Source organism: Ovis canadensis, chromosome 23 (assembly GCF_042477335.2).
Source record: "Ovis canadensis isolate MfBH-ARS-UI-01 breed Bighorn chromosome 23, ARS-UI_OviCan_v2, whole genome shotgun sequence".
Classification (NCBI taxonomy): domain Eukaryota; kingdom Metazoa; phylum Chordata; class Mammalia; order Artiodactyla; family Bovidae; genus Ovis; species Ovis canadensis.
In genome coordinates this window covers 72,302,606-72,310,263 of record NC_091267.1, presented here as the reverse complement: position 1 = coordinate 72,310,263, position 7,658 = coordinate 72,302,606, and the positions used below count along the sequence as shown (strand labels likewise).

The window sequence follows — 7,658 nt, the reverse complement described above, 5'->3', positions numbered from 1 at the left end:
GTCCCGGGGCTCAGCCCTGGGTTTCCACTGCAAGGGGCCTGGGTTCAATCCCTGGTGGGGCATTAGGACCCCACATGCCAGGCAGCTTGGCCAAAAATAAATAAATACGGTTTAAAAATAAATAAAGGAGAATAACAAATGATTTTTTTTTTAAGCGAACTCTTAGAACATCCACTCAACCTCCAGGTTTGTAATGTCCACACGGAGCACCATCCCCACCCCAAGACGCCCCCCAGGAGACCCCACCCTCCAGCCCTCCCCCTGTTGCACCTTCGCAGCCAATCTGCAGGAAGTCCTCCTGAACGCGGGATGCTCTGTTATCTCTGCTTCCGGGCCAGCCCCTCGCCAGGGCCGCAGGGCTCCTCCCCAGCCTCCCCTCCACAAACCTCTCCTCTTTCATCTGTTCACACTGCAGCCAGTCTGACTGTTTTTGATGCTAATTTTTGCTCGTCTCTTCTTAGAAACCTTTCTATCCATTGCCCACACTGCCACCAGAGTGCTCAGATTTTTATTGTTCAAAGATAGAATTCCTGCTCCGCTCTAAAGGCTTTTGGGGGTCTCCAAATAAAATCTGAAAAACCACCTGCCAGAGCCAAAGGAAAAAAACCGAGTGAGCATTTGTGCATTTGTTCTTTTTTTTTCCTTCAAGATTTACCTGTTTGTTTGGGCTGCACCGGATCTCCACTGCTGCAGGGTGGGCGTCCTCTAGTTGCAGTGAGCGGGGCTACACTTCCTTGCGGTGCATGAAGTTCGGCCTCCAGAGTGCCGGATCAGTAGCTGCAGGGCATAGGCTTGGTTGCCCCAGGGCATGTGGGATATTTCCCCACCAGGGAGAGCACCCAGGTCCCCTGCATGGGCAGGTGGATTCTTCACCACTAGACTGCCAGGGAAGCCCCTGCCCATTTGTTCTTATTCCCAAATAGGATAGGGGTGTTTGGGGGAACAGTGCCCAGGAGGAGATGCCACTCGGAGCTGTCCACGTGGGGAAGAGGACAGATGGGAGTGTGTGTGTGTGTGTGTGTGTGTGTGTGTGCGCGGCGCGTATGCTCGCGCTTGCTTGCACGGGTGCTGGGTGGGGAGCGGGGGTGGAGGGAGGGAGAAGGAGATGGAGACGCAACCAGAGTGAAACCAGGAAGCCCCCACCACCCTGACGTTCTTAGCAGGACCAAAAGGGGGACAGAAGGGCCACCAGAAATTTTATTAGAGCTCTCAGGTGAGATAGGATATCAGTGTTCTAAAATTGCAATGCCTTCCAATAGCCCAACACTCACTACATAGGAAATATTTTTCCAAAAATAGCACCCATGTATAATGCAAAGAAATTATTATAAATGCACTCCCCAAGGCATACGCAAAACCCAAATGAAGAATCCTGCTTGTGTCCTGAAGGACGTGAAGGAAGAATTACTCCTAGCTGAGAAGTCTGCCCAATGTTTCCATGAACGTGATACAATTCCAGTTAAAGTACCAGGGAGATTCCTATGAGGAACGCAACAAATTAAGAACTAGCCCTTCCATTTATCATAAAGAGAAATAGTTGAACAGAGCAAAGAGTTAATGATACAGGCCTCAAAACAGGTGAGAATAAACTCTATGTTGAACGTGGTATTTCAATTCAATGGAAACAAGGTAGATAACTCTATAAGGAGTTTTAAGAGACTTCCCTCCTGGTCCACTGGTTAAGAATTCAATGCAAGGGACACGGGTTCGATCCCTGGTTGGGGAACTAACTAAGCTCCTACATGCCAGGGGGAGATAGCGCACAATGACACTGTCAGCAACGTCAGGAGACCTCAGCTTCTGAGGAGCAAAGGCTGAATTCAGAACAAGGTCTGATCCAAGGTGTGCAGCAGCAGTGGCAGAAGCCCCACGGCCTTGTCAGATCCCTCTCTCTTTTCTAATAAGCATAGATTCTTCTGTCAGAAACATTCACTTTATTTACTTGGCTGCATCGAGTCTTAGTTTTGGCTCTCAGGCTCTTCTTGTGGCATCAGTCCTAGCCCATCTTTCTTCCAGGTGACCTTTGGGTTGCCAACAGAGCATGTGATTTCAGTCTAACTGTATCGTAAAAGTCTTCCAGTGGAGCTGCCTCTTGCTTTCAGTCTGCCTGTAAAACGCCAGTTCCTTGACATTCATTCATTCCTTTGCTGAAGAATTTGTCGATCTCTCTTCACTGTCCATGCAAACAGGTCTGTACCCCACATTTTTTGGCTCACTGGTATAACAGGTCACTGATTGTCCTACGGATCCCCTCCAACAGAACCGCGCACACAGCCGCGGCACGACCCCCACCCCTCATTGCGACCTTTCCCCCAGACTAGCTGCTTGAATTACCCAGAGCCAACCTTCATCCTCATCTTCATCAAAACCCCCAGGGGATAGTTTTAAATCTGTCAAATTTAGGGTGGTCATTGAAATGCTGGAATAATTAGCTTTAACTTCTTCAACAATAGTAAAAGTTCTGATGTAATGATCTAAGTCTCAAAGAATTACACTATATAGACACAGCTGGGTTAATGGAGGAGTTTTGTATAAAAGTCTCTCACACCTTTTTTCTTTTTTTGTCTACCACCTTCACTATTTACTTAAATGTATACTTAAACAAGCTCCTTCACTTCTCTAAGCTGAGGTTTCTTATTTGGGGAAGAGAGAATAATACTGCTAGGTACCCTACAGGGCTTTTTTTTTTTTTTTTTAGTATAAAGTTGAATTGTTGTTTAGTCACTAAGTCATGATTGATTCTTTTTCCATCCCATGGACTGTAGCCCACCAGGCTCTTCCAACCATGGAATTTCCCAGACAAGAATACTGGAGTGGGTTGCCATTTCCTTCTTCAGGGGATCTTCCCCACCCAGGGATGAAACGCAAGGCTCTTGCACTGCTCCGTGGATTCTTTACCACTGAGCCACCTGGGAAGCCCACAGAATTGAATAATACAGGCAAACAGCTACCTCAGTGGATGTCACATCCGCAAGACTCAGGAAAACTGAGTCTTCTCCATCCGTCTCCCGCCACCAGCATTCCCAGAAAGAGAAGGGCAGGGCAGGAAAGTGCCGGCTCCTCCACCCTGAAGGTCCCGGCTCAGTGGGCACGTGGTTCACGTGGGCACGTGCCTCACCCCAAACACAGAAGCCCGCCTGGAAACACTAACAGCTGCTGCTGGCTAAGCATAACAGGCCAAAACCCCACCCAGCATCAGGCGGTTAGAAACAGGACCGTTTTGCTGAGCTCTTCAGAGAAAGGAAAATGGTAACAGGCAGAGAAAGGAAACTCAAAGAAAAAGAGGAAATGAATCACTTTCTGAGCTTCAGACCTCAACAAACACAGAGCGGGCTGGTGAATGAGGGCGGAAGGTGGGGGAGGCGGTCAGTTCGTGGGCAGGTGACTTTTTTTTAATCTGTCTCTTGGGAAACACGCAAGAGCAAATACCCAAATTTCTGTGACTAAATAAAATTCTGGCGGGAAAGGAGCGTGGGATCGGAAACCAAGAGTCTCGCCGGCTCCTTTGCAGGCCTCCAGGACTCTTGGAGGGGACGCGGAGGGAGCCCCGGGCTCAGCGCCTGACCCTGCCGGAGCGGGTCCCGCGGGGGGCCTGGGAGCCCCGGGAGCCCCGGCGCAGATTCTGTCGGTTTTCCCATCGTCGCTCAGGCATCGGCTTTGGCTCCTGAGTGTAGAAAGAGTTCCAGGTTTGAGAGTCAGAAATCCACTCTGCCACTTAAAACCTAACGTCTTCTTAGGCAGAGGACTTTCCTGGGTTCCAGATAGTCCATCTGTTAAATGTCAGTCCTAAACCCCTGTGCCCTGGAGAAGGGCATGGCTACCTACTCCTGTATTCTTGCCTGGGAGACCCCATGGGCGGAGGAACCTGGGATCAGCCCATGGGGTCACAAGGAGTCAGACACGACTAAACAGCAACAACAACAGCCCTGTGCCTACTCTGTAAGTTTTGGAGACAATTAAATAAGTGAGACAGTAGATTTTAAAAATATATTGTGTAAACTGTAATGGACATATATGATTGATTAGTATTGTTAGGACAGCAGTTCATCAATTAGAATGTGGTTATGAAGCTGTAATTGTAACCCTGATATGACAGGGCAGTTCCAAAAAAACAAAACAAAACAGTGATCTCACAAAAAACTCAGTAACTGTGTGTTTCCTAGAAGGAGAATGAATGAGTGGTTGGTGGAAAGGGGTTTGAGGGATGTGGATTTGTATTAACTGCTCAAAGATTATGCAAAGATAATTGTAGAAAGGATAAGTACATTGCAGTCTGTTCCCACCGTGGAATCCTATACAGTGCTCGGAACAAATGATGTAAACCCGTCCAGGCGATGAATCCTGGATCAGTGTGACAATAATACGGAGTGAAGCACGCAGGCACAACACTATGAGTGGATGTGCTCATCTGTGAAAACTCCAGAGGAGGCACAGCTTGTCTGGGCTATCACAATAGAAGTTGTGATAGTGATCACACGGGAGGACTTAGTGACTTCATGGAAGGGGGACTTGCCCGGTGGTCCAGTGGTTAAGGCTCCCCTCTCCCAATGCAGGGGAACTGGGTCTGACCCCTGGGAAGGGAACCAGAGCTCAGCTGGTAAAGAATCCGCCTGCAATGCACGCAGGAGACCCCGGTTTGATTCCTGGGTCGGGAAGATCCCCTGGAGAAGGGCCAAGCTACCCACTCCAGTACTCTTGGGCTGCCCGGTGGTTCAATCAGTAAAGAATCCGCCTGCAATTCCGGAGATTTGGGTTCAGTCCCTAGGTGGGGAAGATCCCCTGGAGAAGGGCATGGCAACATCCTCCAGCACTGTTGCCTGGAGAATCCCCATGGACAGAGAAGCCTGGCGGGCTACGGTCCATGAGTCACAAAGAGTCAGACACGACTGAGCGACTAAGCACACAGCACAGAAACTAGGACCCGTGGGCTGCAGTCGAAGGTCTGGCACGGCCAAATAAATAGCATGAAAAGAACTTGCTTTTTTAAAAAGTCATGGAAGAATTCCTGAGGAGTTTATAATCTTCCGTTTCTTAATCTGATGCTCTGTGTGAGTGTGTTCGATTTGAGAAAATATATCACACTTTTTTTGACTGTACGTTATATATCCACTCAAAGTATAAATAAAGAAATACTGAATGGGGGTGGGTAGGAGCCATGCTAATTGGACTCACAAAGAAATGATACAACAGTAAAAGAAATATTTATTTAAACTTTTTCAGGATTCACCAGATGGTATCCTTGTTTTTTAATCTTCAAGTGGCAGTTTAAGAAATTCACAGAGGCTGGCATTTGTTAGTGGCAGCAGAAATGAAAATACAGAGCCAAAATGTTATTAAAATCCGAGTGCAGACGAATCAGTATGCTTTTCAGTCCAACCAAATAACAGAACAGTGAACTAAAGATCTGATATATGATTGGAAGACGTGTCAGGATTTTGAAAGGAAACCACAGGGGAGACAATATTAAGATATTAGAGCCAAGAAGTGAGTGTAAAAGACAACTTTATATTCCTTAGAAATGGAAAATGTAGCCATAGAGTGTAGTGGTGAAGTGCCCAAAGTAGAAGGCAAGTGAACTGTGAGGCTGGTCAGTCCTCATCTTAGTGGCCATCAAGATGAAGACACCAGGCGTAACCACTGTATCTTACAACCTCAATTCTGGGCCCGAGCGGTGTAGGCAGAGTTGGTAGGTAGCGGGCTCATGGTGTGAACTCAGATCTTTGAAGCCCAGCACTCAGGCAACTGGGCCCTCTCTGTTTCCAGATGATGTGCAGTTTTTTCTTTGCTCAAGGATTGATTTAGCCCTTGTTTGTACTTGCCCTGCACTCTGGAGGCTGATCTCTCGTACCCTCCAGAGCCCTCCTTGAGTGCCCCCGAGACCTTCTCTGCCACCTAATATGAAACAGTCCTCCCTCTTCATGACGTTCCTTGTTGTCCTCCTTTACAGCTGCAGTCGGCCTGATTTCCCAGGTGGCGGCTTTTTATCAGTCTCCCAAACTAGACTACAAGCTCCATGCAGTGAAGGCCACGCCTGCTGTGTCTTCAGCTCTTCCTGCCCTGGCCCAGGGGAGATGCTCAACCTTTATGACTATCTGAGGGCCTCCTATGTGGCTCAGCAGTACAGAACCCACCGCCAATGGAGGAGGCGCAGGTTCGATCCCTCGATCGGGAAGATCTCCTGGAGAAGGGTATGGCAACCTTGCCTGGAGAATCCCATGGACAGGAGAGCCTGGTGGGCTACAGTCCATGGTGTCGCAAAGAGTTGGGCACAACTGAAGTGACTTAGCATGCATGCACGTGTGACTATTAAAAATAAAGCAAGCCATTGTGCCAGGGAATAGGAGTTGTGCGATCCCGCAGACCAAGAGCAGTAGCTGTAACCTCACTCTGCCGTTGACCTTCTGTGCTCTTGAACCTGAGGCTTCCTCTCTCGACCACGGATTTCCTCGTGTGCATAAAAGAGAGGCTTGACTGATTACACTGTCTCCATTTTCTCCATTCTAATTCCCACTCCCTGAATGAAACCAGTTCACAACAACCTGTCAGTGCCTGATGGCTTATTACCATTCCCAGGGAGGGCTGCATTTTAAATAGATAACGCTCCACGTTAATCTCTGTTTTTAGGCTATCAGGCAGCAGGATAATCAGAAAACAGTGGAACTGATCGGAGAGGGAGAATTTTGCCCGAGGGCAGCCTAACCTAAAAGCCTACCTTTATGAGTCAGCTGTCCGCAGAGTTCCTGCTTTTCTGGGCTTCAGCTTCTTCCCCCCTCTCCTGATTTCACAGGGGCTGGAATTTTTAAATTCATTCCTGCCTAGGGAGGGCAGCGGGCCCCTCCGAAGTCTTCCTTCCCTCCAGGGGTGGGTCTCTAGCAACCCCAGATTTCTACTTTCCGTTTCCTAGTGTGGGTTCTATCTGGCAGGCACGCACTGTATTTTTTTTTTTTTTCACGCAGGATGGTATCATCTCTTGCCAAGCCTCTAGTTACTGATTGTGTTATTCTTCTGGAACTAAGTGTCCTAAGCAGGAAAATGAATGTCTGGGCAGCCGGGCCCAGTGTTGGCTCAGACAGTAAAACAAAGAGAGGAAGCGCTGTGCGGTAATAACAATATTGGTTTCGAGACAGAACATAGCACTGGCCCAGGAGGGCTCCGTCCAGAGTCGTCTTCTCTTGAGCTGTTATGGTTCAGTTGTTGTAAGAACCTGCAGCGGTGGGGGCTCCGCTTCCCACCACTGTCCACACACACACGTGCCCTGTCTCTCTCTAATCGGAGTCCTGCAGAGCCCTAAGCAAGGGCTGTGTGATCTGCCCAGCTGATCCTAGCTCCTGATGAGAGGGAGGGTACATTTTGTCTATTCACAGGCCCCCACCCTCGTTTTCTCCTTTGGCTATCATTTTCCTCCTGGGAGCTGGGCTTCGAGGTGGCCTTCTGTGACGGCTGGGTCTTAACCTACCCTCAGGGATGGGCTGTCTGGCCAGTGCTGGGCGCCTGCCCCCGCCTCCTCCGCCAGCAGGGAAGTGGCTTGGGTCATTGTTTCTCCTCCCAGTGTCTGCTTTCATCTCAGCCTCAAAATCCAGCCCCTCTGCCCTCAAGGTTTATTGCCAGAGGGGTTGATTTCAATAAATAGCCGAGCCATCAAAATGTGCTGGCTCCCA

At 48.9% G+C, this 7,658-nt stretch overlaps 1 long non-coding RNA gene across 1 annotated transcript; it reads right to left on the bottom strand.

Moving 5' to 3' along the window:
- Nucleotides 1-1,175: 1,175 nt before the first annotated feature.
- On the bottom strand, nucleotides 1,176-6,929 carry LOC138428505 (uncharacterized). The gene is made up of 2 exons (XR_011252474.1): nucleotides 6,713-6,929; nucleotides 1,176-3,664 (listed from the first exon to the last, which is right to left on the bottom strand). It is a non-coding gene; the product is annotated as an uncharacterized lncRNA (long non-coding RNA).
- Nucleotides 6,930-7,658: the final 729 nt, after the last annotated feature.